The 16,040-nt window shown below is 40.5% G+C and overlaps 1 long non-coding RNA gene across 1 annotated transcript; it reads left to right on the forward strand.

The window, feature by feature from the left end:
• Positions 1-8,823: 8,823 nt before the first annotated feature.
• Positions 8,824-13,052, forward strand: LOC125802265 (uncharacterized). Its single transcript, XR_007439290.1, has 4 exons — positions 8,824-8,944; positions 11,775-11,883; positions 12,096-12,258; positions 12,691-13,052. It is a non-coding gene; the product is annotated as an uncharacterized LOC125802265 (long non-coding RNA).
• Positions 13,053-16,040: the final 2,988 nt, after the last annotated feature.

Raw genomic sequence — 16,040 nt, forward strand, 5'->3', positions numbered from 1 at the left:
ATCTCAAGCATCCACTAGATGGGTTTAAAGCACCCAGAACTGAGCTGAGAAGAGGTGGAGGTTTATCCTAGACCTTTCGAATGAGCTGGAGTGACATTTTTGATCATTAACTGACCTCACTAATGCTCTTGTGGCTAAAAGCAGGCAAATTGTCACAGCAGTTTTAATAATTATGAACGAGTGTGTTATTGCAGCAAATGTGGGGAAAAAATCCTATTAATAATTCTTATGTTAAAAGAAAGTTGTAATCATCAAGGGCTCGTTGCTTCAAAGTCCGAATCTTGCTGCTTGCCATCAGCAGCTGGAGTCTGAGAGACTGGATACCCGGCAGAAAAGTATTGTAACAAAGTAGAATGAAGTACTAAAATGCTGTATCTGTATCTACTGGAGTATTATTTTTACTTCACTACTGTACTTAAGTACTAAAATAATGTATCTGTATCTACTGAAGTATTATGTTTACTTTACTACTGTACTTAAGTACTAAAATGCTGTATCTGTATCTACTGAAGTATTATTTTTACTTCACTACTGTACTTAAGTACTAAAATGCTGTATCTGTATCTACTGGAGTATTTTTTTTACTTCACTACTGTACTTAAGTACTAAAATGCTGTATCTGTATCTACTGGAGTATTTTTTTACTTCACTACTATACTTAATAAATACTAAAATACTGTATCTGTATCTACTGGAGTATTATTTTTGCTAATACTTTTACTTCACCACATATTTTCAAATCAAATCAAATCAAATTTATTTGTATAGCGCTTTTTACAACTGGTGTTGACACAAAGCAGCTTTACAGAAACATGATCACAGGACAAAGAATCAGGCAAAACATTAAACATAGAAAATACATAATACAGAACCGCCAGTGAGCGCGGGGGCAAGGAAAAACTCCCTCAGAGCTGCAGGAGGAGGAAGAAACCTTGGGAGGACCAAGACTCACATTAAAGGGGGGACCATCCTACCACTGGTCAAATGGCTTTTAAATTAATTTTAAAAAGTCTTTCATACATCCACATAGGTTTTATATATTCAGGTGTATAGCAGCTCCACTAATGGCTTATAGAGTAAAATGGATGATGAGCAGCTGATCTGTGGTGCTGGATGGAGAAGAGCTGACTTCAGAAACTTCCAGTCTGGCCAGACAGAGGACATGAGAGCCTGAGGGTCCAACATCCCTCGGTATCGGGTCAGACAGGTGGGCAGTCAGTAACTCGGAGGAAGGCAGAGAGATGGAATTAGTTTTGACTGGATTTATGTAAAACAGAGAATATAAAACATTATCAGAGTGTGGCAAATGACTCCGGCAGATCTAAATAAAACAGCCTAACTAAAGGCAGAGAGCCAGAAGGTAACATAGACATGGAGGCACCCTGAAACACCAGCATCCACCCACTCCACCGTCCACAAACCTGAGTGACCGTGTGCAGTGGGAGAACAGCAGCACCAGCATCTCAGTTTACCACAATTTCCTCTGTCCATGAACCCCTGGATCTGCAGCCTTATCTAAAGGGAAAAACATTAAACATTTTCTATGAGTTTAATACTTTTACTCCGATACATACTTTATGTGCTGCATCATTACTAGTTACAATTATTAGAAAAATGTTAGGAATCATTCTAAACCCACATTATCACTAAAACCAGAGCATTAGATGCTCTGCACTGTCACCTGGTTTGGTGAAGCATGGAGGAGCTTAAAGATTTTCAACTTCTATTCTAATGACTTTTTTGATACTTTTACTCAAGTCTGTGTCTGTAGTCCTTTCTGCTGCATCAGCGGCAGTTCCAGAAGAGACAGTGGCTGACTTCTAATCTAATATACCAAAGGGACTGCTTTTCTAGAGTTGGGAGCATTACTAGAGATAGTACTAATGAGTGGGCGGGGTAACTGGCCTTCCAAAAAGAGAAACTCACAAACTTCAGTATGTGTAATGTATTTACTATTATTCACTGTGTCTAAGCTGACCCCAGGTTTTGTAGAGTTTTGGCTGCAGAGTTTGGCCTTCCTCTACAGTATGTGTAAAATAGAAGACCTGTGTGTGTGATTGCGTGTGTAAATGTGTGAGTGTGTGTGTGTGTGTGTGTGTGAGTGTGTGTGTGAGTGGGTGTGTGGTGGCTTAGCTCTCCTGGGCAAAACTCCATAATGTTATTTATGTGGCTGTTGGGCTGTAATTGAATGAATAATGAGAAGAGAGGAGAGTCTAAGTGGGGAAAAGCTTTAGGCTCATTATAGGCTACTCGAGTGTGTGTGTGTGTGTGTGTGTGTGTGTGTGTGTGTGTGTTGGTATTCATCACGTTATGGGGACAGCAGACTGTTTACACAGTCACGTCATGGGGACCTGTTGCGGTATGGGGACCAAAAACCTGGTCCCCATAAAGAAAATGGTTTAAATAAAGTGCAGGAGCTGTTCTGAATATGTCTATGTGATTTTTAGCTCAGGCCCATACCACACGTTTTTTGGTCAGTGTGTGTGTGTAAGGGCAGGAGCTCAGTTGCGCCCCCGCAGGTCATGCACTCACAGTGCCACACACACTTATTCCAAATATGGACATTTCCTGGTCCTCATAAGGAAGGATTTCAACGGAACATACATTTATGGTGTGTTTACATGGAAATCAGTTCAATGGACAAGAAAGAAGATTATTTTCAGCAGATACCAGCTAAGGAGCTTAAAACTTGGATGAAGGAGCAAAAGTCAAACCCAAGGTAAGCCCATTTTTGTATTAAATATAAGATATATGCATCCTAAGCAGCCAACAGTGGAACAACTGGAGCTAACAGCAAGCAACCATGGTTGCCAGATTGTTACACTAGTTTTCTGCCAAAACAAATGCAGCAAAATGCTAATCAAAAATATAATACAATTTATTGCAACCAGGTTGATATTTTAAATATGTACTTATCAGTTATTAAAAAATACACATATAATGTATGCTTTAATAGGACATATTACCATGTGCTTTTAGAAAAGTAACTAAACAAAAATAAAAATTTAAGCAATGAAAGAAGTTACCACTAACTAACACATCATTGTTCATTCTAGTTTCCAACAGCAGAACTAGCTTGGTACTTTGTGACAGATTAGCAAGTTAGAACAAGGAGTAAAATTTATCCAACAACTTTGGGCAAAGCATCTTGGCATTTTAGCAATTTTGTCCTCTTGTCCAATTATGTTTTTCCTTGCTTATTTTAAACAATAATTGTTCAAACATAATGGGCAAAGATTTATCCATAAACTGAAGTGGTTTTACTTTCTTTAATTCAGAATTCACATTGTTTGGGCATACAGCTCAGTCAAGTTTTTATGTAAGTGGTGCAAATATCTGTTACTGATGAGGTAGGGTTTAAATTCACAATTGCCATGAATAGACCACATCTGTTTCTGAATCAGTTTCTCTGATTTTGCTATTAATAGGTATATGTTTAAATAAAATTAACATTGTTGTTCTATTCTATAAAATACAGACATTTCTCCAAAATTCCAAATAAAAATATTGTCATTTAGAGCATTTATTTGCAGAAAATTCAGACCTCAAATAATACAACAAGTTCATATTCTTCAGTTTTTTCCTATATGGTGGAATAATAATGTGGGAGTGGGCAGCCATTTTATTCAGCTTAGGATAAGCCAAAAGCTGGTTGGACACTTTAGCTAATGACCTGTACATCATGTTTTTTATTTGAGTTTGATGGGCTAACTTGTTTGTCAGCATAACTGACTTGACCAAGTTGGTTTTACTGGTTGAATGCTTTGGTTGAGCTAGTGTAGTCATGCTGGTCAGTCAGCTTTACAATATTGATAAACTAGCATGGCCATGCTGGTTATAAAGAAAGACCAGTCATGCTTGATGCTGGTCAACTTGTGTAATCATGATTGTCTACCCCTATGGTCATACTGGTGTACCACTTTGAACATTCTGGTCATGTGGATCAACTAGAGTGGTCATACTGATCAGGCAGGTCAACTAACATTCACATCATTGTCAGACAGGTTAGCTTGTGTAGTCCAGTGTTTTTTCATTCTAGTCAATCAAATTGGTCATGCTGGTTGACTAAAATGATTATACTGGCAGTCATTTAATGGCCATCAGCAATCCAAATAATGTGGTGTCAGTGTAGAATTTACAATATTTTGTTATATTTAAGCAATACAACATGAGATGGTCATGTGTTACTTTACTGCTTAAATATAACAAAATATTGTAAATTCTACTCTGCCAACACATTATATGGATTGCTATTAGCATTAACATTTTTTTTGTCAAACGGAGCCAACTTTTACATTACATTACATTTGGCAGACGCTTTTGTCCAAAGCGACTTACAATAGTCAAGTACAAAAGTAATAGAAGTAAAGATAAACCATTTTTTAGACAGGGCTTAAAGGAGGTCGAAGTGAAATAAAGGGATAGAGAAGTGAAGGAGGGGAAGAAGGAAATGAGGTTGGAAGTAGTTAGTGTGTTAGAGGTGTTAGGAGAGTAAGTGCTCTTTGAAGAGCTCTGTCTTCAGGAGTTTATTAAAGATAGTGAGAGATTCTTCTGATCTGGTAGTGGAAGGTAGTTTGTTCCACCATTGGGGAACTCTGTATGAGAACAGTCTGGATTGTTCTGTGTGAATGTTTGTTTGGTAAAGCGAGGCGACGTTCATTGGAGGAGCGCAGCGGCCGGGAGGTAGCGTTAGCCTTCAGGAGTGATCAGTGCAGGTAGGAAGGAGCTGTTCTGTCATCACCTTGTAGGCGATTGTAAGAGCTTTGAATTTGATGCGAGCATCAACTGGTAGCCAATGGAGCTCAATGAGCAGTGGGGTGACGTGCCCGTTTTGGCTGGTTGAAGACCAGACGTGCTGCTGCATTCTGGATGATTTGGAGTGGTTTTACTACGCAGGCCGGGAGGCCAGTTAGCACAGCATTGCAGTAGTCGAGGCGTGAGATGACGACTGCTTGTACCAGGAGTTGGGTGGCCTGTTGCGTCAGAAACGCTCTAATTTTTCTGATGTTATAAAGCACGAAGCGGCAGGATCAAGCAACTGAGGCCACATGGTGCGTGAAGGAGAGCTGGTCATCAACCATAACACCCAGGTTCCTAGCAACCTTTGACGGTGAGAGAGAGAGAGAGTCGATGCTTATAGAGAAGTTGGGTTGAATAGATGGTTTTGCTGGTATGACCAGAAGTTCAGTCTTTGAGAGATTTAATCGAAGGTGATGCTCCTTCATCCATGAGGATATGTCACTGCAATATCCGTGCAGAGATTGAGTGATCTTCAAGTGAGAATGACAGGTATAGCTGGGTGTCATCAGCAAAGCAATGGTAGGAGAAGCCATGAGAGTGGATAACCTGACCAAGAGAGGCGGTATATATTGAGAAGAGAAGGGGACCCAGAACCGAACCCTGGGGACGTATGATCTGAACCATGACAGCACATTGTGTGAGATCCCCATGTTTGAGAGTATAGTTAGGAGGAAGTCGTGGTTGACCGTGTCGAAGGCGGCCGAGAGGTCCAGCAGAATGAGCACTGAGGACTGGCCTGCAGCTCTAGCAGTTTTCAACGCTTCAGTCACAGACAACAGAGCCGTCTCGGTAGAGTGTCCTTTTTTAAATTCAGATTGGTTCTGGTCCAGGAGGTCATTCTGGGAGAGGAAGCCAGAGACCTGATTTAAAACTTTTTTTTTTTTTTTTTTTTTAGAGAGAAAGGGTAGTAGTGAGACCGGTCTGTAGTTATCAACCTGGGCGGGGTTGAGAGAAGGCTTTTTAAGCCTTTTTTTTGGTGTCACATGTGCTTGTTTGAAAGCAGTTGGGAAAACACCAGAAGCTAAAGAGGCATTGATGGTGTGAGTGATAGCCGGAGTGATTGTAGGTGCAATGGTTTGTAGTAGGTTTGAGGAAATTGGGTCAAGCGGACACATAGTAGGACGGCTACGTGTTAGGAGAGCCAGTGTCTTGTTCTCAGTGAGAGGAGTGAACGAGGAGAAAGCAACGCCTTCGGTGGAGGGACACCGGGCTGCAGAGCATGTAGTAGGACTGCTACATGTTACATCAGTAAATTGGTTGCTGATAGCTGCCACTTTCCCAGTAAAGAATGAGGCAAGTGTTTCAGCAGTATGTAGCCAGAGGAGGAGGAGGAGGAGGAGGGTTGATTAGTGATTTAAATGTAGCAAATATTTTCCGGCAGTCTGTGAGGGAGCTGAATTTATTGTGATAAAATTCAGCTTTAGCAGTTGTGATGCTGGCTGTAAAGGAATCCAGGAGCAGTTGGTAGTTTTTTTTTTTTTTGCCATTTTCTTTCGGCAGCTCGGAGTTTGGAACGTAGTTCCCTGAGTGAGTTATTTTTTAGCCATGGCTGCGGTTTGCTTGAGCTAATGGCTCGAGATGTAAGAGGACAGAGGTTGTCCAAACAGGAGCTTAGTGTGGAGCAACTTCAGCCTGATTTGCTAGAGGCGGTGTGACTTTCCTGCTGTCAGAAGTATGAAGTATGGGGGAGTGTCCACTTCAGCTCTTCCAGTGTGTTCCCTCTCTCCCTCTCTCACCCTCGCTGATGGCCATTTAATTCTGTCCAGAGCTGCAGTCATTTTTACCCAAGATCTTGTGGTGCTAATTTCCTATATCGCCCGCAGCTGTGCGCAATTTAGAATCCTATTTCGTCACTCGCCGAGGTGTCAGCTGAAGGCGTCAGCTGTTGTGTGAAGACCAACTTGGGTAAAGACCTGCGAGTCTACCTGCGCGAGTCCACCGAGCAAGTCCACTGACAAGGCAGCTGTCTTCAGCCCACTCCTTATCCACTTTACAACATCAAAAATATTCAACCATTTCTGACGCAACAGGCCACCCAACTCCTGGTACAAGCGGTGGTAATCTCATGCCTCCACTACAGATGATCCAGAATGCAGCAGCATGTCTGGTCTTCAACCAGCCAAAACGGGCACGTCACCCCGCTGCTCATTGAGCTCCATTGGCTACCAGTTGCTGCTTGCATCAAATTCAAAGTCCTTACGATCGCCTAAAAGGTGATGACAGAACAGGCTCCTTCCTACCTGCACTCACTCCTGAAGGCTTACGCTACCTCCCAGCCGCTGCGCTCCTCCAATGAACGTCGCCTCACTTTACCAAACAAACATTCACACAAAACAATCCAGACTGTTCTCATACAGAGTTACCCAATGGTGGAACAAACTACCATCCACTACCAGATCAGGAGAATCTCTCACTATCTTTAATAAACTCCTGAAGACAGAGCTCTTCAAAGAACTCTTACTCTCCTAACCACTCTAACTCTAACCTCTAACAACTTCTAACCTCATTTCCTATCTAAAGATGTTTTTACTTTTACTTCTATTATTTTTATACTTCACTATTGTAAGTCACTTTGGACAAAAGCGTCTGCCAAATGTAATGTTATGTACTGTAATGTAATGTAATCTTGTGCTGATGATGGGATATTTGGAGTCTCCTACAGCACATCCCAAAGATTCTCAACAAGGTCTGGACTCTGTGGTGGCCAATCAGATGAATGTCTTTTCCCAACCACAGAACATGTCTTTAACATGGTTGTTTAAGAAATGAGAAGCTATTACTGCATTGGTAAATAACTTTTAACTTATTGCCAGCTGAAACATAATCATCCATGGAGTAATTATTCAATGGCAGGCTCTTACCTGTTTGTTAAGTTACATCCAAATCCCTTCTTTTTATTTTGGTGAAAAAAAAACTTGGTCTTGTCTCAGTCTTGTCTTAGTCCTTGAAACTCCTGCTCTTGGTCTTGACTCATGAACAAGTCTCAAGTATAATACATCATTCTCCAAATTAAATAACAATTAAAACAAAATTATTGAGAAAATAATTTGTAATATCAAACTCAAGACCATTAAAAAAAATATCCAATTAGAAGATGTTAACACTTGATTGGTTTATATAATAATGCTGGATGGTGTACAGTAAGCATACTGAAAAGTCCCTGTAGGTTAAAATGTTTGTTTTTTATCGGCAAGACTTATAAATATATATACTGGATATTATATGAGTGCTGTCAAATTTTTACTCCTTTTTATTAGGTTAGTTGTTTTATTAGGTTAATGACTAGCATGATCACAGTGGTCAACTAGCTAGCTAGCTATTTCTCCTGTTGTCCTTTTAGCATATAACATGTACAGATCTGCTGAACACCCCCTATACCTCTCTTTTTTCTACCGCCCCTCCCCCAACTAGCAGACAGTTCTAGTTCTAAAAAGTGCTTCACACAGTAATTTAACTAAATAAAAAGACAATAAAAATGCCAAAATGCATGTCATTTTAATTATAAATGATACAATTATATTTGTTATATAAAAATGGTGGTCTCCATTATAAGACTTTTAATTTGATACCATGTAAGCTGAGTATATCTTCTACATTACTCAAAAAAACCTTATGCACAACCTCTGCAAAAGTACATGTGATGTTCATGATTTAACCAGTTTAGCAGCAGTTAGGAGCTGAAAGTTTAGCTTTAAAAGTTTTAAAGTTTATTAGAGTCAGGCTGTTTCAGCAGCAGCAGTAGTTACAGTGTGGGGGAGGGGTGGTGGCTGTTTGCACTGTTAGAGGGGTTGGCTATTCCAACAACAGCAGCAGCAGCAGCAGAGGGAGGGGCCTTGATTGCTTGCTGGAACAGCACAGGGCGGCTGCTGAAACGGCAAGTAGAGGGGGGAGAGCGGCTGCTGGAACGGCAAGTAGAGGGGGGAGAGCGGCTGCTGAAACGGCAAGTAGAGGGGGGAGAGCGGCTGGTGAAACGGCAAGTAGAGGGGGGAGGGCGGCTGCTGGAACGGCAAGTAGAGGGGGGAGGGCGGCTGCTGGAACGGCAGTCGAGTGTTGGGGGAAGGGAGCTTGTTAATCGCTGTAAGCCATTTTGCCGTTCAGAGGAGAGTTGGAGAGTGTGGTGAGCAGATGAGAGCTAGTTTCTGAAGTTAGTGTTTTTTTGTAATATTTAAGTTTAAGAATAAAAACAAGCTTTTAAATGTCTAGTGACAAATGCTAGACTGGCTGCAGACTGCTCACATAAGCTAGCTAGTGTTAGCTAACCTTCCTACCTAAATTTAGCTAGCTGACAGGTTAAGTTAGTCTCAGCAGGGTAAAAAAGGTAGATATTTGCTGACTGTATTTCACAGTGCTGCTCAGGCACCCTTAATTTCTTTGTTTTGTTAGTGTGACAGAATGAGTAGATAATTTTGGTTAATGGTGTTATAATTCCTATATTATTGTAAACGTGGATGTATATCTGATTAATGGTGTAGACTCATGCATAAGGGTGTTAAAATAGGTTAAGAATTATATATTATGGTGTATAGGGTGTATAACAGTGGGTTACATATTGTATAATAGTGATAAGAATATATATAATATATTTTGTTATTTAGGAATGCATGATTTTTTAAAAATATATAAAGATATGTAACTGGTTACAGATCGTATATGATGGTGTATAGTAGTGTATAGCTGGTTTAAAGTTCTGTGTAAATACGTATAGTAGCGTATAGCTGGTTAAGGGTTCTATGTAAAGGTGTATAGTAGCGTATAGCTGGTTAAGGGTTCTATGTAAAGGTGTATAGTAGTGTATAGCTGGTTAAGGGTTCTATGTAATGGTGTATAGTAGCGTATAGCTGGTTAAGGGTTCTATGTAAAGTGTATAGTAGTGTATAGCTGGTTAAGGGTTCTATGTAAAGGTGTATAGTAGGGTATAGCTGGTTAAGGGTTCTATGTAAAGGTGTATAGTAGTGTATAGCTGGTTAAGGGTTCTATGTAATGGTGTATAGTAGTGTATAGCTGGTTAAGGGTTCTATGTAATGGTGTATAGTAGCGTATAGCTGGTTAAGGGTTCTATGTAAAGGTGTATAGTAGGGTATAGCTGGTTAAGGGTTCTATGTAAAGGTGTATAGTAGTGTATAGCTGGTTAAGGGTTCTATGTAAAGGTGTATAGTAGGGTATAGCTGGTTAAGGGTTCTATGTAATGGTGTATAGTAGCGTATAGCTGGTTAAGGGTTCTATGTAAAGTGTATAGTAGTGTATAGCTGGTTAAGGGTTCTATGTAAAGGTGTATAGTAGGGTATAGCTGGTTAAGGGTTCTATGTAAAGGTGTATAGTAGTGTATAGCTGGTTAAGGGTTCTATGTAATGGTGTATAGTAGTGTATAGCTGGTTAAGGGTTCTATGTAATGGTGTATAGTAGCGTATAGCTGGTTAAGGGTTCTATGTAAAGTGTATAGTAGTGTATAGCTGGTTAAGGGTTCTATGTAAAGGTGTATAGTAGGGTATAGCTGGTTAAGGGTTCTATGTAAAGGTGTATAGTAGTGTATAGCTGGTTAAGGGTTCTATGTAAAGGTGTATAGTAGTGTATAGCTGGTTAAGGGTTCTATGTAAAGGTGTATAGTAGCGTATAGCTGGTTAAGGGTTCTATGTAAAGTGTATAGTAGTGTATAGCTGGTTAAGGGTTCTATGTAATGGTGTATAGTAGTGTATAGCTGGTTAAGGGTTCTATGTAATGGTGTATAGTAGCGTATAGCTGGTTAAGGGTTCTATGTAAAGTGTATAGTAGTGTATAGCTGGTTAAGGGTTCTATGTAATGGTGTATAGTAGCGTATAGCTGGTTAAGTATAGCTGGTTTAAGGTTCTGTGTAAATGTGTATAGTAGTGTATAGCTGGTTTAAGGTTCTGTGTAAATGTGTATAGTAGTGTATAGCTGGTTTAAGGTTCTGTGTAAATGTGTATAGTAGGGTGTAGCTGGTTAAGGGTTCTATGTAAAGTGTATAGTAGTGTATAGCTGGTTAAGGGTTCTATGTAATGGTGTATAGTAGCGTATAGCTGGTTAAGTATAGCTGGTTTAAGGTTCTGTGTAAATGTGTATAGTAGTGTATAGCTGGTTTAAGGTTCTGTGTAAATGTGTATAGTAGTGTATAGCTGGTTTAAGGTTCTGTGTAAATGTGTATAGTAGGGTATAGCTGGTTAAGGGTTCTATGTAACAGTGTGTAAGGATGTATAGCTGATTAGGGGGTTCTGTGTAATTCTGTATAGTAGTGTATAGCTGGTTAAAGGTTGTATGAAATAGTGTAAAGCAGTGAATAGCTGGTTAAGGGTTCTATGTAGTGGTGTGTATGGATGCATAGCTAATTATGGTTTCTATGTAATTGTGTATAGTAGTGTATAGCTAGTTAAGTATTGTGTATAATGGTGTGTAGGGGTGTATAGTTGGTTTAGGATTTTGTGTAATGCTGTAAAGGGATGTATATCTGATTAAAGGTTGTATAAATATGTATAGTAGTGTATAGCAGGAGTTAAGGATGTTTAACTGGTAAAGGATTGTATAACATTGTGCATGAAGATGTACAGCATGGTGCATAGTGATGCATATGTGGTTAAAGATTGAATATGACTCTGTATATGGATGTATAACTGCTTAAGAATTGTATATAACTGCATACAGGGATTTATAGCTGTTTGAAATGCAGCATATGAGCAAATCATTCATTATGTTTGTGTATGTATGTATTTTTATGTTTATTAATGTAAGAGTCAGGTTGTATCAGCAGTAGTAGATGGTGGGGGAGGGGTGGCTGTTCAGCCGCAGTTCCCCCACACTTTACTACTGCTGAAACAGCCACCTCTCCTGAACCTAAGAAATGAATTTTATTTTAAAATATCTAACCATAAGAGTTAGTTAAAAATCATACAACTGACAACTTTAATACATCAGACAGTAATTAATCACAGGGCAAGTAATTTTTTTGTTTAATATTCTTGCAGTTTAAAATGCCACCACGGATCAGTCCTCTTAGGGATGCCATAGAACATGTGGTTTCAAAAACAGACAAAACAAGCAAGTTGGAGGTGAAGTACATTAATGCAGTAAAAGGTAAGAAGGCGTCTGAAGTTTTTTAGTCATTAATGTCATACATTTACACGCAGCCTGATGATCCATGAGAAGACTCAGTTAAAATAGAGCTTATCTTAATATGGTTCCCTCTTTCTTTCTTTGTTGGTCTAATTGCCATCTATCATGAGCTGAATGTCTGTTCAAGTAAATGTAGTTTATCCTGGTTAAAATGTTTTTGCTGTCTTTTACAGGACGTGGAGTATTTGCAAAGAGTTCTATTTGCAAAGGAGATTTTCTTGTTGAATATCGAGGAGATATGATAAATGAAGCAGAATCCCAGAGAAGAAGAAACATTTACCACCCATCATGTACTGTATTTATGTTTGACTTCAAGTGGAAAGGGAAACTATGGTGGTAAGGCTTCTGTTTGCTCCAAAACTATAATATACCATGTGGCTTAAATCGGGCTAGTTATGGTTGGTTTAAACTGGTCCTGTCAATGTTGTCAAGATGGTCAAGCTGAATACCCACTTGATAATGATGATTATGCAACCCGATTGGTCACAGGGGTTGAGTTGTATGGTCTTGATGGCTGACCACAGTGGTCATGCTACTAATAGTGGTGGATGAACTTGGTTATGCTGATAATGCTGGTTTAATTGATTGCTTATGCCCGGTCAGCCAGCTTGGCCATAATAATTGATTAGCCAAATCAAATTGGTCTAGATGGTAAAGTCATGCAGCATGAGTTTTTGACTTTTTAGCAGAATTTATTTATTGTATTTAATCAAATGAAGTTATTATTTTTGTTATTGTGAAATTTGTATTTCTCTTTTTGTGTTTAAGTATTGATGCCTCAAGAGAAGATGGATCATTTGGGCGGCTCGTTAACGATGACCACAGACACCCAAACTGTAAAATGAAAAAAATTGATGTGGATGGAAAACCACACCTTTGTTTGTTTGCCCTGAATGACATTAAAGAAGGAGAAGAAATTGTCTATGACTATGGGGGTGATGACTACCCATGGAGAACACAAGTATGTTGCAAAGTATGCAGTATACGTAATGCTGTGATTCAGAATGTATTAAGTATTGTTCATGATGTCTTTATGGTTTTATATGTTTGCATTGTCTTTATAAAATGTGATTACAGACGACCAGTGCTACTTCCCATGCTGTGGTGGGTGATTCTGATCTTCCTCAACCATCTCAGGCTCAGACTAGTGTCTCTCCTGGTCCAGACTATTCTCCTGAACAGGTAAGTTCATTTTCTTCACTTTAGATTTAGTTCTACTCTCTCTCTCTTTATAGTTTTTCTGGGTAATCACGGCGTCCCCACAACACACCTTTAGTCGGTTTTAGAGTGAAATATAAGTGTAAAATTGGTCATAACAGTCCGTGCAAGGAACCGTCCCCACAAGGAACGGTTAGAGTGTGTGTAACGTTCCCACAGAGCATGTTTTATATACTCTGTGTTATTAGTAATTGAAATGGGATGGGCAGCATGAAATATCAATTTAATAATAACATATTTGTATTTTAGTGGTTTCATATTGTTAAAGTTGTCTTCATAAAATGTGATTACAGACGACCAGTGCTACTTCCCATGCTGTGGTGGGTGATTCTGATCTTCCTCAACCATCTCAGGCTCAGACTAGTGACTCTCCTGGTCCAGACTATTCTCCTGAACAGGTAAGTTCATTTTCTTCACTTTAGATTTAGTTCTACTCTCTCTCTCTTTATAGTTTTTCTGGGTAATCACGGCGTCCCCACAACACACCTTTAGTCGGTTTTAGAGTGAAATATAAGTGTAAAATTGGTCATAACAGTCCGTGCAAGGAACCGTCCCCACAAGGAACGGTTAGAGTGTGTGTAACGTTCCCACAGAGCATGTTTTATATACTCTGTGTTATTAGTAATTGAAATGGGATGGGCAGTATGAAATATCAATTAAATAATGTTATATTTGTATTTTAGTTGTTTCATATTGTAAATTTAGTCTTTTTTTAAATGTGATTACAGACGACCAGTGCTACTTCCCATGCTGTGGTGGGTGATTCTGATCTTCCTCAACCATCTCAGGCTCAGACTAGTGACTCTCCTGGTCCAGACTATTCTCCTGAACAGGTAAGTTCATTTTCATTAAGTCAAGTGAAGAGGCTTTTATTGTCATTACAACTGAGTACAGGTACACAGTGTAGTGAAATTACATTCCTCTGGAACCATGGTGCAACATGGAACAAGAAGCAATAGACAACATAAAGTGCAGGAGTGACGACAGTGCAACATAAAACTATTACACTATTAGATAGATAGATAGATAGATAGATAGATACTTTATTGATCCCCGGGGGGAAATTCTTGGCATCCAGCAGCAGGTTACACAATACACAAAGTTAAAAAAGATAAAATATAAAATATAAAGATACATATAAATACAATCAAATAAGAAATAGAATATACAGTGTAAATGTACAGTCTTCGTGTGTGTGTGTGTAATGGAGATGGAGAATGGAGGTAGTGCAGTTGAACACAATAGACAGTGAACACCAGTTGATGTGCATAATGTGAGGATAACTGATGTCAGCCAAACAGAAAGTGCAAATACACAGTTATATAATAATTTAAAATAAATTAAGCAGTGCAAAAGATACGTAAACAGTGCAAAAGATACGTAAACAGTAGATGAATTAACTAGTGAATGAACTACTAGTGCAAAATATGGTAGAACTATAAAAAGTGTTCTAGGCATCAGCAAGTCTGAGAGTGTGTCCATAGCTGGGGGTGTGTCCATGGTGTGGCCAGAGTGGCCGGAATGAAAAAGTTTCACAGAGTCTTTAGTTTGCTGTGCTGAGAGGAGTTGAACAGTCTTATGGCCTGAGGAAAAAAGACTTTCGGAGTCTGTCTGTGGAGCAGGACTGGGACAGCAGTCTGCCGCTGAATGAGCTCCTCTGCCTGGTGATGGTGCTGTGCAGAGGGTGGTGAACATTGTCCATGATGTTCAGCAGCTTGCTGAGGGCTCTCCTCTCTGCCAGTGGTGTTAAGGACTCCAGCTCTAATCCCAGCACAGAACCAGCTTTCCTCACCAGCCTGTCCAGTCGTCCAGCATCCCTCTTGCTGATGCTGCCTCCCCAACACACAACAGTGTAAAAGAGGACGCTGGCTACCACAGACTGGTAGAACATCAGGAGGAGTTTCTGGCAGATGTTGAAAGCCCTGAGCCTTCTGAGGAAGTACAGTCTGCTCTGAGCCTTCCTGTAGAGGGAGTCAGTGTTCACTGACCAGTCCAGCCTGTCGTCCAGGTGCACACCAAGGTATTTGTAGGATTTGACCACCTCCACGTCGACCCCCTCGATGGAGATTGGCTGCTGAGCAGAGGGCCTGGACCTCCTGAAGTCTATGCACATCTCCTTGGTTTTGGAGATGTTCAGCTGCAGATGGTTCATCTTGCACCACATCACAAATTCCTCAACCCGGCTTCTGTACTCCCTCTCATCATCATTACGCACACACCCCACAATTGCAGTGTCGTCAGAGAACTTCTGCATGTGGCATGACTCCGAGTGGTATTTGAAGTCTGATCTGTACAGTGTGAACAGGACTGGAGAGAGAACAGTCCCCTGTGGTGCTCCTGTGCTGCTGATCACTGTATCAGAGGAGCAGTCCCTGATCCTGACATGTTGTGGTCTCCCAGTAAGGTAGTCAGTGATCCAGGTGACCAGGTGCATATCCACCTCCATCTCCATCAGCTTGTCTCTCAGTAGTAGGGGCTGGATGGTGTTGAAGGCACTGGAGAAGTCGAAGAACATGACCCTCACAGCACCTCCCCCCTTGTCCAGATGAGAGTGAGCTCTGTGCAGGAGATAGAGGATGGCATCTTCCACTCCCACCTTTTCCCGGTACGCAAACTGCAGTGGGTCCTCAGCATGGTGGACCTGAGGTCTGAGTTGGTCCAGCAGCAGTCGCTCCATGGTCTTCATCACATGAGATGTCAAAGCAACAGGCCTGTAGTCATTCAGCTCCTTCGGGTGTGCCTTCTTGGGAACAGGAATGAGACAGGTTGTCTTCCACGTGGCAGGAACTCTCCCTATACGCAGACTCAGGTTAAAAACATGTTGGAGGGGCTCACCCAGTTGAACAGCACATGCCTTGAGCATTCTGGGGCACACTCTGTCCGGGCCAGCTGCCTTCCTG

Source organism: Astyanax mexicanus, chromosome 5, assembly GCF_023375975.1.
Source record: "Astyanax mexicanus isolate ESR-SI-001 chromosome 5, AstMex3_surface, whole genome shotgun sequence".
In the NCBI taxonomy this organism is placed as follows: Eukaryota; Metazoa; Chordata; class Actinopteri; order Characiformes; family Acestrorhamphidae; genus Astyanax; species Astyanax mexicanus.